This window comes from Orycteropus afer, unplaced genomic scaffold (assembly GCF_000298275.1).
Source record: "Orycteropus afer afer isolate SDZICR_OR568_19922 unplaced genomic scaffold, OryAfe1.0 scaffold00120, whole genome shotgun sequence".
Classification (NCBI taxonomy): Eukaryota; Metazoa; Chordata; class Mammalia; order Tubulidentata; family Orycteropodidae; genus Orycteropus; species Orycteropus afer.
Genome location: NW_006921707.1, coordinates 9,003,750 through 9,021,377, shown reverse-complemented (window position 1 = coordinate 9,021,377; position 17,628 = coordinate 9,003,750).

Sequence of the window (17,628 nt, the reverse complement as noted above, 5' to 3'; positions counted from 1 at the left end):
TTTTAATTATTAGAAGAAATATGTCTTTATAACCAGCAAAACAGTTGTTGTCAGGTTGACTCTGAATCATGGAACCCCCATATGTATCAGAATAGAATTGCACTCCATAGGGTTTTTAATAGGTTTTTTTTTTTTTTTTTTTCCTTTCTTCCAAGATGCTGCTGAGTAGACTGGAACCTCCAACTCTGGAGTTAGAAGCAAGCATGTAAACCATTTGTACCACCTAGGGACTCCTCTGTCTTTGTGTGTGTTGTTGTTAGCTGCTGTTGAGTTGGCTCCTGACTCATGGCAACTCCTGTGTTACAGAGTAGAACTGCTCTATAGCATTTTCTTGGCTGTTGTCTTTACAAAAACAGTTTGTCAAGCTTTTTCTTCTACAGACCCACTACTCATTGCAATCAAGTCAATTCCAACTCATAGCAATCCCCATTGGGTTTCCAAGGTGGTATATCTGTACTGAAGTAGATTGTCCCATCTTCCTTCAGTGGAGTGACTGGTGGGTTTGAACTGCCAACCTTCTGGGTAGCAGTCAAATGCCTTTGGCACTATGCCACCAACCAGAGCTCCTTACAGACCCACTAGGTGGATTCAATCCACCAACCTTGCTATTAGCAGCTGATAGCAAACCAGTTGTGTGCCACCAAGGCTCCTTTTATGGTTTCATGGGCAAGATAATGTGACTGGACATTTGACAAGACAGTTGTTTTCTTTGAAAGTGTCGCATAAGAAATCTTGCAATAAAAAGTCTTTTGGGTTGGTGCATTAGTCTTAGTCATAAATTATTTCAGCATCTGGCACAGTAGGCTCTGAAGAAATAGCTGTTGAATGAATGCAAGAATGTAATGACCTATAAACAATAGAGTCTGCAAATTTTTTGAGCTTTTTTATTTCCCCTAAATTTACTAGAGGGAGCTCTGGTAGCATAGTGCCTAAGGCATTTGACTACTAACCAGAAAGCTGGCAGTTCAAACTCACCAGCCACTCCTCAGAATGAAGATTGAGTGATCTACTCCTGTAGTGATACTGCCTCAGAAACGTGAGGAGGGGTCACTCTGAATCATATCTGACTTGACGGCAGTAAGTTTATTAGAAGAAGCTCTAGTGGCATAGTGGGTGAGACATTTGTCTATTAACCAGAAGGTCAGCACTTCAAATCTACCAGCTGCTCCCTGGAAAGATGAGGCAATCCACTTCCATAAAGATTTACAGCCTTGGAAATCCAATGGGGGTTGCTATGAATCAGAATCAACTCAATGGCAGTGGATTTTTTAAGTTTATTAGAGCCCATTCTCTATAATTTCAGTGTTCCTAAGCTGACTCTGCCCCCTCAATGACCCTCTCTGCAGCTATTGCCAATGTCAACAGTGCTGTAAAAGAGATGGCACAATATCCCACAGCTCAGGGAATCTCTCTAGGATCTACTTCTTACCCCATGTTCTGAATGCTCTTGCTTTGGCCTAGAATACCTGCCTTCTCTAGACCTGTGTTGTGCTTTTTGGTCTAGCCACTGCTATCTATGTGATTTTAAACTTAAATCTCAGTTTTGACCCTTTTCTTTGATTACCATAAACCGTAATCTATAGATTTGTTGTGTCCCCTTGTGCTTTATCAAAATTCTGGGCCTAAATCCCTTGGGTGCTCACCTAACTAAAACCAAAAAACCAAACTCACTACCATTGGTAAATATTTATGGAAGTAGATTGCCCAGTCCTCCTTCCACAGGAAGGATTTGAATTACCAACCTTCTGGTTAGCAGTCAAATGCCTTAGGCACTACACCACCAGAGCTCCTTACTGCTTGTATATTATTCCCTAATTTCTCATTCCTACTCCTTGAACCAAGCTTTGATAGTGGGTGGAATTGTGCAAGGTTCTCTAACTGTTTCCTTTAGAACTTTCTCCGTATATCTGACAAGGACACACCCTGAGCTCTAAGACACAAGCCCAAATTCCTGCTTTCTCTAGTGAGTCAAATAGAGATAAAGGGACAGCCCAGCTGTAAGCAGAGTTCCAAAGGCCAGCTGCTTAAATAGAACCTGGCACATAAATGTTTCTCGAGTAATGTTAGTCATTCATATTATCAGATTGCCTCATATATTCTGGCTCAGCAGGTCCAGTTTCTGCCTCACCCAAGGCCATCCAGGTGCTTGGGGACACTGCCACCTGCTGTTTCCTACTGGTAAAACCAGAGGGTGCAAAAACTAAGAAGCTGGTGCTGTTTCACCTATATCTATAACCCCCTATATTTTGACTTCTCCTGGCCTGATGTCCAGTGAAGTCATATTGACTCTGCCTACTGATTTATATGAGATTTCTGCCATTGGTATTGCCTGTGTTGTTGTTGTTGTTGTTATGTGCCATCGAGTTGGACCCAACTCTTAGCGACCCCTCCTTGGGTTTCCGAGGCAGTATCAGAAGTAGATTGCCCCATCTTCCTCCTGATGAGTGGCTGGTGGGTTTGAACCGCCATCCTTCTGGTTAGCAGTCAAATGCCTTAGGCACTACGCTACCAGAGCTCCCGGTATTGCCTATGGCACTTGTCAAGTCCCAACCCACACTCCACTACAGTGCCATGGATCTAGGACAAATGTGTGTCCTAGAGAAACGACTTTAGACACAGAAAATTGCTGCCAACACCTGTTTGATTGGGGTCTGTAGTTTTGTCAAATGGGTTTCATTCCCTTTGAGCCTAAAAAAGCAAAGTAGAAGGATAATGACATCAAATTATGGTGGAGCTCATCAGAGTACCTACCTACTCAAGGGAAGATCTGGTAGTCTTGGGAAAGAAAAATGGACAAATCCTCACAGAACTACAATTGCCTCAGTGCAATCTGTTGCTATTTGAGGCTTGTGCCTGTACCTATAACTCATAAAATTTCCCTGTTGAATATATATTTAATTTGTAATTTTTAAAGATTAGGCTTCTGAGTGCCTCCAACACTGTCTACATCTGAGAAAGTAACAAGTAGAAATGGCCTCTGGTCATGTCTCAGTCTGGCTGTGCATACAGTGATGCCATTTGTTGTATGCAGAGGCCTGTCTGTGCATAGGACTTCCTTGATGGGCATATCTTAAATGCCCTTCTGGTCCAGTTCCCTAATATACTCCCCTAACATGATATCTTATGAATCCATAACAATAATGCCAATGACCATAGACATACCTGAAAGCTTATTAAGAGCCAGATGTTACACTAAGGATTTTTCATTTATTATTTCTTTTCATCTTTGCAACCATTCTGGGTAACCATGATATCCATATGACACAGGTTGCAAGATCATACTATCCATTAATATCCAAATCTCAGTAATCTGGGTTTCCATTCCAATTCACTGTTGGGCATCCAGTGTCCTCACACCAATTTCCCTGCCATGAACTTCTGAGAATCTCTGGGAAATTCTATCAAAAAATCTAGCTCTCTGTACCATGTAGGTCTGGGTGTGGGGCACTCCTGGGCTCTTCTGCAGGTCTCCTCTTACTGCCTCAAGACTCCTTTCACTCAGGCTGCAGCTGCTGCTCTCCCTGCACAGCTTTGTCTCAAGTGTCCTATATTTCCCACTGTGAGGGGCAAGATTGAGCTGTAATGTTTTAGTGGGATTCTTGTGACTGCTTTGGAGGACAGAATGGAGTAACAAGAGAGGACTTAGAATTTGTTATTAGATATGGCCTATGGGAGTTAAGGTTGTGTGTCAACTTGGCTGGGCCTGGTTGAGTGACTGAGCAGCTAGTGGTAGTTACTCCCCATGATGAAACTGGCAATCAACTCTGTGGTGGGATCTACCACAAGCAGCTGAGTAGCTGCTTTAGCAGTATGGTCTGCTTCCCTTATATAAGCAGCAGCTTTGGGAACGGTCTCTAGCTTATAGCATGCTTGAGCCCTGCATGTAGCCATGTCATTGTTTAGCAGCCTGCCATACTCTGCCGACCTTGGGACTTTCAATGGACTTGAATTAATGGCCTGCCATGTGGTTTGGTAATATTGGGATTGTGCCATTTTATTTGTCACCCTAGGGCTTGTTAGCCTCAGCAGCCAGTAGCTGCCTGAGTGAAGAGATGCCTCTAGCTTCAGTGGGCCAGGAGCAAGTGGCAGAGCTGAAGCCCAAGGTCAAGGGACTAGTACCCCTAGAGCTTGGCACTTTGAACTCGGACTTCTGGCCTCTAAACTGTAAGAGAATAAATTCCTGTTTGTTCAAGCCATCCCATTTTTGGTATATTCTTGTCAGAGTGACACTAGGTAACCAGAACAAGGTCTTTACCCACAGACTGATCATGAAATGAAGCAAACTATAAATTTTCAAAACATGTCGCTCCTGATCTATGACCCTCATCCCTCAACTTTCAAGGCCTCCACAAAGACCTTTCCCCACAACTCCATACATAGAGTTCTTCTGTCTATGACTGCTATAATCATGCCTTTTTATTTTTCTTAAATCACATAACATAGCATTTTATTATTTGTTACAAAAGGTCTTTGTTAATCACTATAGGTATTCTTGTATTGTACCCCCCATTTTTTTTTTTCATTTATGTATGTGTTAGAATTGTCATCTACGTAAAATTAGAACACCTTTGAAGTTAAGGACCGTGTCTTATATTACTCTCATATTTTCTCCAAAGAATGTAATGCTATGCTAACTTCATGTTGCCGTGTGCTATTGATTTGATTCCAATTCATTGTGACCCCATAGGACATAGGAGAACTGCCCACATAGGGTTTCCTAGGTGGTAATGTTTATGGGAGCTGATCGTTAGGTCTTTTCTCCCTTGGGGCAGCTGCCGGATTCAAACAGCTGATCCTTCAGTAAGCAGTGAAGCATTTAGCCATCGCACCACCCGGGCTACTTTGCTAAGTTCATATGCAATGCTAAATGAATATTGGCTTGAAATATATTCTTGTGAAGATTAACCTGTAAAATAAGGCAGTGGTTAATAATTTGATAATGTTGTATAAAATATCTTGTGTTCTTTTTCATGATTACCAATAAACTTATAAATGCTATAAATAGCAGTAGTAATTCTAGAAGCAAGTAGCATAGTTTTATTGAGTCAAAATGCCCAATGATATCACTTTTATGTTTACCAAAATTTAAAAAAGAGATGCCTCTCCATAATTCATAAGTGGTGGAAAAGGAAGAAACACATGTTTAAAAAAAAAAAAAAAAAAACTTTTAAAAATTATTAAAATCACTTCTTATGGTTTCTGAGTAATAATTTCCCACATTAATTCTTAGATAATCTTATTTCAACATCTTTTAAAGTGTCTTTGGATATCTTTATCACCCTTCTTATGCAAATAAATTGAAAATGAAAGCCTTGTTGTTGTTATGTGCCATCGAGTGGGACCTAACTCATAGCGACCCCTCCTTGGGTTTCCCAGGCAGTATCACTACAGAAGTAGATTTCCCAACCTTCCTTCCTAGGAGTGGCTGGTGGGTTTGAACCGCCAGCCTTCTGGTTAGCAGTCAAGTGCCTTAGGCACTATGCTGCCAGAGCTCCTGATTAAAGCCTTACAATTACAAAAATAAAAAGGATAGCTCATTTGGTTTGATTTTGTAGACAAACATTTAATAAAAGGCAACTATCAATACCTCTCTTTTAAGTATGTCAGCTTAATGAAGTTCCTTTTAATATATATTTAATAAAATATTATTAAGTTAAACTATTTTACTGTATGTGTTGTGAACAGCACCTTCTCTTTCTGTCTTTTCAGGAAACTGCTGCTTTCTGATTACAAGTGATGTGATTTTTATCATGTTTCTTAATGTTTCTAGAGTTTAAAAAATATCTTATGGCAAAGTTGAATCTACTTTAGGAACATTAACATATAAAGCCAAAGATTATCTTGCCATGGGCCATTGCTATGCCCTTAAATACTATAAAGTTGATCAAAATCAGGTATTGAAGTAGACAACATTCACTGGAAAGTTTTCATTGCTTTCCTATTTTCTTTAAATCCCCAGAACTTGTTTATTTCAGTAAAGAGCCCATCCTCTTCCAAACACATCAGCTTCTCGAGAGCTTTATTTAAATGCCTCCGCCGAATGAAAGGCTTCTTTCATGCCATTTCAAGCCCCGAAGTACCAAAAGGGTAAATAACTTGAAGTATCATTTTGACTGACTTGACTTTCAAACAGGCACAGTCTGCGTAAACAGCGGCTCCGCTGCAAGCTGCCTACCTGCCTCTCTCAACAGTCTCCTCCGTTATCAACTAATGTTGGTAACAATGGTAAACACCTTAATTCACGGGATTAATGAGTTAGAGCCAATAGAAAAGGACAAAAACCATAACTTTTCCACAAACTTAGTTAAATGTCAAGGTTTTTAAAGGCCTAGTTAGCAAGTATATTAGATGAGATATGTCAGTTTCCCAATTTACGACTCTGACTTGTCTCTTGTGATTCCTTATAGCCTCTAGCCATTCTCCTCTTACCTGAGGCATTCTGTGGCAAAAACCTGATGCTTCCAGTCATTCTGCATTCTTGTGTTTCTTCAAAAATAATTGGACAGGCACCTTTCCATAAACAATCATCATTAGTTATATATGGTACACAGATAAGAATACCACACAAATAAGTTTCAATGGAATGTCTTGAGCCAAATAGTAATAATTTGGCCTGGGTGTTACAGATGTGATTGACAGAGAGTTAATGCACTTAGCACTTTTCCAGGAGGCTCTGAGCACTAAGCTCCTTGATGCTCAGAAAGTCCTGCTCGGAGAAAAGTGACATAGACATTGACCATTGAGTTTGTTGCTATTCAATAGCCGGTTCTGTTTCCAGGCTCTATGATTAAAGTCATTATGGGAACTGTCAGCAGGGGGGAAGAAATGGAAACTGTCACAAGAAGCAAATGTCTGAAATGTTAAAGATTCTCATAATGTTTAGCAGTTTTAAAGCAGGGGATTTCAACTTAATGAAGATCAACCTAAATTATAAAGCTGCAAGCTTCAAATATTTTCTGCTTCAGTTTTCATAGGTTGATTACTCCCTACCTCCTCCTCCTTTTTTAAAAATCTTCTTAGAAAAATTTGGGGTGTGAGGAGCCTTTTTGCTATGGCTATGGACAAAATTTAACATGAATTAGAAATAAATTAACATCTTTCAAAAATCTGTTCTTGGAAGCATGTATATTCTGTGGAAAAGTTTGATGAAATGAAAGCTTAAACTGAGCAAAATAAAAACACATAATTTGAAAGTCTTTAGTAATTATTTTTCTATTCAGGGATTATGGTAGCTCTAATGTTCAACCAAACACATTATTGCTAATCTGAGCATGGACATGTTTACACATTGCTATAGGTATATTTCCTCTGATGTTAAAAATATAAAATATCTCATTTATGATTAGGGTTTATTACTGGTGGATATATGCATCATTGGCTCTACAGTCCCAATAAAATGATTTGGAAGTTAAGTTTTTTTTGTTTTGTTTTGTTTTTGGAGTGCATTAATTTAAAATAAGTGGATTTTGATGACCTATATTAAGTGTTTATTCGTGCTATTAGATTTTCAATGACTGTTTCAGCTCATTTTGCACTGTGTTTGAAAGCAAATAGGAACTCTGAAAAACTGTCACAGCCCAGAGAAAACTAAGGAAACATAATGACTAAATGTAATGTGGTATCCTGAATGGAATCCTGGAATGGAAAAAGAGACATTAGGAGAAAAATAGTGAAATTGGAATTAAGTGTAGAGTTTAGTTAATCAATGTTGTTTATTCATGTGACAAATACAGTAATTAGGGAAATGTGTATATCCCCCCCAAAATAACTTCTTGTCTATCTGATATGCAAATTTGACTGCAAGTCCCATATTCTATTAGCTAGATCTGGTAATCCTGAATGTAAGATGTTAACAATAGGGGAATTTGGGTGAGGGGATATGAGAACTCTCTGCAACATCTTTGCAACTTTTCTGTAAATCTAAAATTTTTCTAAAAATAAAAAGTTTATTTAAATTTCTTTTTTATAAAAGCCAAAAGAAAAACATAGCCCATGTAAAACATCTTGCTTTAATATTTGTTATTTTGCACACCTAAGAGTAAACTCTGACACCAACTTAAGCTTTAATTTTTTTCCCAATATGTCAACAAGTTTGTTCTTTAAAAATGCAAGTTTTAACCCTATTTGTCAGTGAGAGGAGAGCCTAATACAATAATACTACCAGTAGTATTCTTCTATTTATTTTTCTTTTCTCACCTGCTATGCCCAGGTTTTGACATTAAGAATATTGTGTTTGATATTTTCTGCATTAAAAACCACTTTAGGCTTTGGTTCCATTTTACTCCCAGTCAGAAAGATCAGAAAAAGCTCAAGTCACACAGTGAGAAACTTTATCTCCTGAATGAGACATTACCCATTCCACTAGACTGCAAATCAAAGAGTATCTCTTAGGCTGCTTAAAAATTCATTTTAAAATCTGATCCTGATTGTACTTTTATGGTAATTTCATACCATCAATCATCCTTTTACCTTTAGTCTCTGGGTCCACTGCTCTCCCCATAGATCTCATTCACTCTACCTCATTATAATTCTTTAGGTGAGAAAACAGGGTAAGAAACCTTAACAGAAAATGAGAGAAAGATGTAAATTTCTTGAGAAAAGTCAGGTTCACTAAGAAGCAGAGCTAATGATATGTTCTGATCTTTTTTATTTTTTTATTTTTTCAATTAAAATATGGGAGGAAGAAAAGGACCCCAAAAAGGGCAAAAAACTTATCTTCCATGCAAATAACAGATATTTGTCTTCTATGTTCTATTTCAATAATATATCTCATAGTTTTAAGCTGTCAGGATTCTAGCTTATTTCTGTCCTTTGAAGTGAACAAAAGAAATGTTTTTGGAACTCTAGAGAACTTTTCTTTCACTGTGTGATATTTGTCGGCCCTTTACCAAGTCTGCCTGTCTCCTTTCTAATTCTATTTTCAGTAAAGGAATGATTGGAGTAAGCCAAAAGCCACACAAGGCTGGCCACTCTCTAGGTAGGTAAGTTAGCACAGAGTTATGGGAAATTAATAATGTAACTTTGGTTATCATTCTCCATTTGGCAATGTGTATATGCCTTCTCCAGCTAACAATTAATCACTGGAAGGGAATAGCATGTGGTGGTGTGTCATCAGAAAGCACTGTGGCAAGTGAAATGATTTCTAACATCCGGTTTTAGCCCAGCATTCATTCAGCCTTTTCAGCGTGATTCAATTTTACTAACAATAAGTGTTATATTTTGCTCCATTGATTTGAATGCTGACTCCAGTATAAAGCTTATTTCTTAAAGCAACAAGAAATGGAGCAGATAATAAACTCAGCAGCACCGCTGAGCCTCAGTATATTTAGATTGGGGGGAGAAAAAGCCATTAACTACAAGAGAAAGGACAGATTTTTCTGAAATACCAAGTCCAGCTGCACTATCGTTTCTAACGTCTTTAAGAAACCACAGAATGCCAATAATAGGAATAATCGCTCCAAAATGGGTTGTTACCAGCATTTAGTGACCAGTTTCTTAGTTAATGGCCTGAGGGGAAGACCTTAAGAATGCTGTATTCACTACTTCCTCTCAGGCAATTTAACTGGATGCATTAAACTGCATTTTCATTGGGATTTCCAAATGTTTTGCTCTGACAAGGCACTCTTTCTTAAGGTCTTTTGATTAAATTTCCATCTCTCCAGCTTAATCCGAAAAACAAACCTATATCGATGGAGCCGGTTCCAGCGCATAGAGACCCAGCCTTAGGAAGAGCAAATGGTGCGAGGTAAACTCTTAATTAATAAGCTAAGTGACAGTCTAAGAGATATTAAAAAAAAAAAATGTAATGCCTGTATAATCACACGGAGGGTGTTTCTTCATGATTTACCGCTCTCTGAGCTAGACATTGACCTTCCCTTTATTCATTTGTAGGTGGTGATAGTAATCTCTGCTGCTTGTCGGAGTTATCGTGAGGATCAAAAGCAATTCGTTTGCAAAAGAAATTGAAAACTACATCGTGCCCTGCACGGTGAGTCAGAGATTACCAGCCAGCAGCCCTCTTCTTCATCAGTAATAACCAGGTGTGCTTTGACAGAACTAACTGGTTAGTTCTCACATATGCCCAAAGGATTAAATTTTAACTCTAGTGAGTGTTTGGTTTTTTTTTGGGGTGGAGGGTGTTATATTGAGAAAGAAGTTGAGGTTGGCTATGGTGGCAGGTGGTGTGACAAAGGAAATGAGTTTTAGCTAACTGCTTCTAGCAAGAGTCTGAACCATTCAAATCTGGATGGAAAATCCAAGGTTTAAGGGACTCACCTTTTATTTTAGGCCTTTACATCTGCTCCACTTCTTTTGAAAATGTAAATTTTTCATCCAGCATCATGGAATATATGGTTATTCTAGGATAGTTTCTGTTAGAAGTAAATTGTACCTAGCATGCAAATTAACTCAGGTTCACAGACTTGGAACTCTGAAGTGATTACCAATGAGTTTTGAAATTCCACATGTGAAAAAAATAAGAATGGCCTAGTATTATTGGGATGAAGTGTCTGATACCATTAGTTGGCATTCAAATGTGCATGATCACAAGAGATGTTTTGCTGATCAAGGTAGGAATAGCTGACTTAAATATATTTTTGATAATCTGGTATACAAAAACAAAAAACCAAACTCATTGCCTTGGAGTCAGACCCGATGCATAGCAACCCCTCCTTAGGTTTCTGAGGTGGTATCACTGCAGAAGTACATTGTCCAATCTTCCTTCCAAGGAGTGGTTGGTGGGTTTGAATCACCAGCCTTCTGGTTAGCGGTCAAATGCCTTAGGCACTATGCCACCAGAGCTCCTATAATCTGGTATACTGTCATTAAAATGGTCATAACTATCATAATCATCATCATCATATATTTAATATTTATCACTGAAGGTTTCTAAAGTAATTTCATATGACATCTTGATGCATTTTTTTCTGATCATATGTAAAATAATTTATCTCTTGATTAATATTTTATATATAATTAACATATTAAAATGAGGCATGGCCAACAAAATACTTTTCTTATACTTCAGATGGATTACTCATAGGACTATACTTCTTGATTTAATTGAAAATGTTCTGAAACTATTTATATATTAATCATAAATCATTCAGAAACCTGAGTAGGCTATATAGCATTATTTAATTTATCTACTTCCACAATCTATTGATTTTAAGTGAAACACTTCAATTGCTCATTAATTGAAAACATTAACCTAAGTTTATAAATAAAGGCAAAAAATGACATTACAAAGAAAACGACATGCGCCAGGCTCGTGTCTGCTCTTAAATCATTTAATCCAGTAGTATCTCAGATTACAAATACTTTTATATGTGTACTGAAAGAATAAAAATCAAGAGTGCTCTCTCTATACATACATAATATAGAGATGTGTGTAAACATATATATATAATTTCCTTGTGCTAAAAAAATGAATATAAGTGAAGCCTTATAAAGCAAATTTGTCAAAATTGAAACTAGATTTTGAAGAAAATGAAATATGCATTTGATATCAGAGATTTTTATTTTCCTGATAACTGAAGTTCACATTGGGTCTAGCACTCAATTCTTCTTAAAGGATAAGTGGGAAAATGATCAAGAATAGGATTTGTCACTAGCATGGATGTGTGAACAGTTAATGGGCCCAGGAAGAAATCAGATGGAAAGGAAGATGCTGCCCCCCTCTGAGGAGCCAGATTATAATGTGAACAGCAGGATGGAGAGGACCCTACATGGGGCAGTTTGGTGGAAATCATTGCCAAAGAACCAGCTTTCAATTTGGCAGAGGAAGGAGCTCTTGAACCTACTTCTCTCCAATCTCCTCTCCCTTTGCAATCACCAAAATGGTCAGTTTATTGATGCTCGAAATTACTATGACAGAGACAAAGCATTTTAACCTGCAAGGCACCTCAGGTAATGATGATGGATGATGGTGTAAAATTTTTGGTAGAAAATGTCAGAGCATGAGGCCATGGTTGCCAGAAAGAAGAATGGAAGCTGAATAAAGTGTGGGGATGGTCAAGCAGAGGCTGTTGGCTGAAATCAATTGTGTAAATCCTCAGTGTTTACTACACTCAGCCCTCTTGCCTGTGAATTCATCCTTTAGAAGTGGTATTCAGATTTAAAATATATAAAGGTGCTGAATTCAGGGTGCTGGTTTCCTTAGAAAGCAAGCATTTCACTCTGTATCTTGAAAGATTGGGAAGAATGAGGAAAAGCAACACATCTTACACACACAACATAATATTTATTCAGAATTTTACTAACATAGATTTAAAATTTTGAGATGGTACTAACTTGTTACACAGTAGAGGAGTAAACAAAAATGTAAAAGGAATGGTACAAGCCCCAATTCTTTAGAAGGAGCCCAGTGTCTTATGTTCGCACACAAATGTTACCGTGGAAAGGACTGAAGGGAGGGTCAGAGGGAAGAGAAGGGGAACATACTGATGGTAGTATTAGATATATTGTTACATATTATATTTTTAGTATCGGGGTGACTCGACGGCACATAACAACAACAACAACAACAATATTTTTAGTGTTCACCTATGAGGTAGCTATTATTATCCCCAGTTTACAGTTGAGGGAAACACAGAAAATTTAAGTAAGGTGACCAATCTAGTAACTTGTATAGCCAGTTAAGTGATAGAACTTTCAAATCCAAAATCAAGCCTCCCTGATGCCAGTGTTCAAGTTCTTTCCACAGCAATAATTAAGGGTCTCCTTCTCCCCCCACACAAAAAAAGAGCAGATGCTGTCAAGTCGACTTAGATTCATGACGTTCCCATGTGTGTCATGGTACAATTGTGCTCCATAAAGTGGTCAGTAGCTGACAAATGCAAGTAGGTCACCAGGCTTTTCTTCTGAGGTGATTCTGGATGAATTCAAACTGCTAACCTTTTTCTGCCATCAAGTCAGTTCCAACTCACGGTGTCCCCTTAGGTTTCCAAGGCGGTAGCTCTATGGAAATAGATTGCCCAGTCTTCCTTCCGAGGAGTGGCTGGTGGGTTTGAACCGCTAGCCTTCTGGTTAGCAGTCAAATGCCTTAGACACTACACCACCAGAGATTCTTCTGTTAATATAGAGTACATTAATCATTTGTACCACCAAAGAATTCCATAGTTAAGGGTTCCATTACCCATGAAAGCAGGCTTGGCAGGGTCTTTGCCTAGAAGCACTTTGATAACAATTAATTTGAACAATTATAAAGTGCCTGTTAGTTGCCGTTATATTTTTAAAAGTCAATTTTTAAGTTTACAAACCTCCACATTAAATTTTCTGCAAATATTTTTGATCCTTGACATAAGTTTCAACATTTTCCTAGCTAAAAAATTATAGTTCTACCTCAAGTATCAGCCTTTACTCTTATCAAAGGATTAAAAATACCTTTTCTGAGATGTTTTCTTAGTATTTCAGTATGGAAATTTGTGCCACACATGGTTTTTTAATCTGCTTTTATTTTCAGGCTTTAAGAGATTTCCAAGAGACCCACTTTTCCAGAGTTCCTTGCTAATCTGCAGGTTGCTTATGGAAATGGGATCGCAAACACCAGCTCTTGTACTGTGGGTTTATAAAAGTATGAAACATTTTTAAAGTGCAAGGTTACTCAGTAGCAAAATCCATTTAGTATGAAATCACAAAATGTCAGAGCTCAAAAGGAACACTGAGAGCATCTAGTCCAACTACTCAAATATGGTTGAAATTCATTGAGATGAAGCTGTGTAATGTATGCTGTCTAAGAATACAGCTTTACTGTGTGCTATAAACTAGTGGAAATGATTTCTTTAAAAGCCCTTACCTGAATGTGGAACTCCAATACTAAGGAATTTACAAACTGCTATTGAGTCTATCCTGACTTAGGGCAATCCCATGTGTATCAGAGTAGAACTGTGCTTCCTAGGGTTTTCAGAGCTGATTACTTGGAAGTAGATTGCCAGGCCTTTCTTCTGAGGCACCTCTGGGTATATACTACATGTGAACCTCCAACATTGTGGTCAGGAGCTGAAACCCATTTAAAACACTCAGGGACTCCTAGGACATTTTACTATAGGCAATTTTCAGCATTATAGCAGATCAACAGCCCCAGAATGTAAACAATGTGAATGACATCTGAGTTGTTCCTATAAATAATGCTATAACAAGGCAATGGACCATGATATTTCACTGTTAAAATATAATGGCATTAGTCTTTTCCAAATTTGAAAAGATTTGGAAAAAATTAAATTATTGAATATAATTCTTTTGGCAATAATTTTTGTTGTTATGTTGTTGTTATTTGTTGTCGAGTCGGCCCTGACTCATAGCGACCCCTCCTTGGGTTTCCGAGGCAGTATCACTATTGAAGTAGGATTGCCCAACCTTCCTTCCAAGGAGTGGCTGGTGGATTTGAACCGCCAGCCTTCTGGTTAGCAGTCAAGTGCCTTAGGCATTATGCTACCAGAGCTCCCAATTAAATAATTTTTAATCACTCCCAATTAAATAATCTGGTGGTGCAGTGGTTAAAGCATTCCACTGCTAACCTAAAATTTTTAATCATCATATTTTTTCTTAGGCCTTCTTGTTTTGGTTCTCTAGTGACACTCTAGCAGAAGATAACACAAATGGGATGGCTTTAAAAACAGGAGTTTATTCTCTTACAGTTTTAGAGGCGAGAAGTCCGAGTTCAAAGTGCCAAGGTCCTGGGGACTGGGTGAAAGCTCCTCGACCTTGGCCTTCAGCTCTGGCTTTTGCTCCTGGCCTACAGCTAGAGGTGTCTCTTCACTCAGGTAGCTGCTAGCTGCTGAGGCTAACAAGTCCAAAGTTGACAAATAAAATGGCACAATCCCAATATTACCAAACAACATGGCAGGCCATTAATTCAAATTCAGAGACAGTCCCAAGATCAGCAGGAAACATGGCAGGCTGTTAAATGAAGACTTGGCTACATGCAGGGTCCAAGAGTGTCAAAAAGCTGCAAAGACCTCTCTTAAAACTTCACTCTATATCCTGGAAGCAGACCACATCCCTAAGGCATCTACTCAGCTGTTCCAGTAGATTCACCATGAAGCTGATTACCAATCTCATCACAGAGTATAACTACAACCAGCTACCTAGCCATTCAAAACCAGCCCCAGCTGACACATAACCTTAACTACCACACCTATCTATATGGAACTTTGGTATAAAATAGTATCTTATCCAGAACAAAATTATTTTGAGTCTGATGTCTTAATATTTCATCATGTTTCACATAATGACTTTCAGTTGTTCCACCAAGTAATCACATCTGAGACACACGGTAACATGGTACTACTTTCCTGACCAAAGGAGCTCTGGTGGTGCAGTGGTTAAAGCATTCCACTGCTAACCTAAAAGTTGGCAATTTGAACTCACCAGCTGCTCCACAGGAGAAAGTCTGCATCCTTAAAGATTTACAGCTTTGGAAACCCTATGCAGCAGTTTGGCTCTGTCCTATCAGGTCACTATGAGCTAGAATTGACTCAATGGCTACAGCGTTCCTGACCGAGAACCTAGTGCCTAATTTTTTTTAATGGAACTGGTCAAATTTACAGTATCTCATCAACCGCATAAGTAATACATTTTTATATTACATGGCATAAAATTTTCTAATCATATTTCTATAATGGGTGACCATCTTGGTTATCTAGTGTTATGGTAGTGGAAATACCACAAGTGAGTGGTGACTTTAAAGACTGAATATTGATTTTCTCAACAGTTCCGGCTACAAGTCCAAAATCAGGGCACTGGTATATAGGGGAAGTCCTCTCTGTTGGCTGTGGGAAAAAAATCCTTGTCTTACAGTTTTTGTAGCCCCTTTGTTCCTCAGTTCCCAGGCAATCTTCACATAGCATCTACTCTCCCCCCATTTGTACTCTCTTGTCACTGTCTATGCTGCTCCTTATAACTCAGAGGTGGAGAGTTTTAGGACATACCCTGCACTGATATGACCTCATCAACATAACAAAGAAAAGCTTATTCCCAAACAGTATTATGTCCATAGGTAGCAAAGGAAAAACAAACAAACAAACAAACTCACTACTGTGGAGTCAGATCCAACTCATAAGGATCCCTCCTTGGTTTTCTGAGGTTATATCGCCATGCAAGTAGATTGCCCAATCTTCCTTCCGAGGAGTGGTTGTTACATTTGAACTGCCAGTCTTCTGGTTAGCAGTCAAATACCTTAGGCACTGTTGTTGTTGATATGTACCATCAAGTTGGACCCGACTCATATTGACCCCTCCTTGGGTTTCCGAGGCAGGATCACTACAGAAGTAGATTGCGCCATCTTCCTTCCGAGGAGTGGCTGGTGGGTTTGAACCGCCAGCCTTCTAGTTAGCAGTCAAGTGCCTTAGGCACTATGCTACCAGAGCTTCCACTTTAGGCACTAGGGGTTAGGATTCCAACACATATTTTGGGTCAATGGCATCACTAGAGTTGATGTCACTTAATATAGTAAGGAGCTCTGGTAGCATAGTGCCTAAGGCACTTGACTGCTAACCAGAAGGCTGGCGGTTCAAACCCACCAGCCACTCCTCGGAAGGAAGGTTGGGCATTCCTACTTCCGCAGTGATACTGCCTCGGAAACCCAAGGAGGGGTCACTATGAGTTGGGGCCAACTCGATGGCAAATAACAACAACAACAATATAGTAACTCATGGTGTCACCACCACCCCCTGGAACTCCTCCTATACTAGATCATATGGAATCCTTGGTAATATCTACTATCAATTATACTCAGAGAATAATATGTGATAAATATAGTTTTAAATTGCTTAAATGTAATATTTCTTAGACTATGTGAATACTAAACAAAACTGTTCTGTAAAATCCTTCTACACTGAATTATAACATTATTAGTTACAACATATTTAGGAACTGAATGGAAGCCTTTTATGAATTTTCTCCCTCTTTTCCTTTAATTACTCCATTCTTAAAACAGTTATTGATATGGGTTCACAAATACTACCTACAACAATAATAAAGCTAAAACACCAAGGAATTTGAGAAAATCAGTGACTACAAAATTCTGGCAGTGAAGAAAACCAAAAATTTATGGAAACAATTAGTCCTAGTGACTGGTACACCATCCTATCTGCAGCCTATATGTCTATGAGACCAGAAGAAATAGATGGTGCTCGGCTACTACTGTCAACCACTTGGAAGAGAATCTTTGTAGGAGATCCTGGATAAACAGGGAGAACAATGTGGAACAAAGGGCAAATCATTTGGGAAAAAAAAAAAAGTGGGGAACAGGATTGCTGGCACGATGGAACCTGGTGGAACCACTGAGACTATGGCCTCTTGCTTCCCTTCAGGTCTGGAATTGAATGCACACCTGTGGCTTCCAGCCAAACAATAGATAGGAATATCAGTTGAGCATTTACCTGAGGTAGATACACTCCTTGGAGAGAACAAACACGAGAGAAAGAAGGGCTGCTTAGGCACTGGGAGACAGCTCAGGGGGTAGGAGTGCATGAAGGGATGAACACAGGGAAGAGTTAACTATCGGGAGGAAGTGGGAGGGGAGATGTTGCATTGTGCTAAATTGTGGTCAATATCATGAGACAAAGTGTATGTGAACTGCTGTATGGAAAGTGTATTTGCTCTGTAAATTTTCACCCAAATCACAAT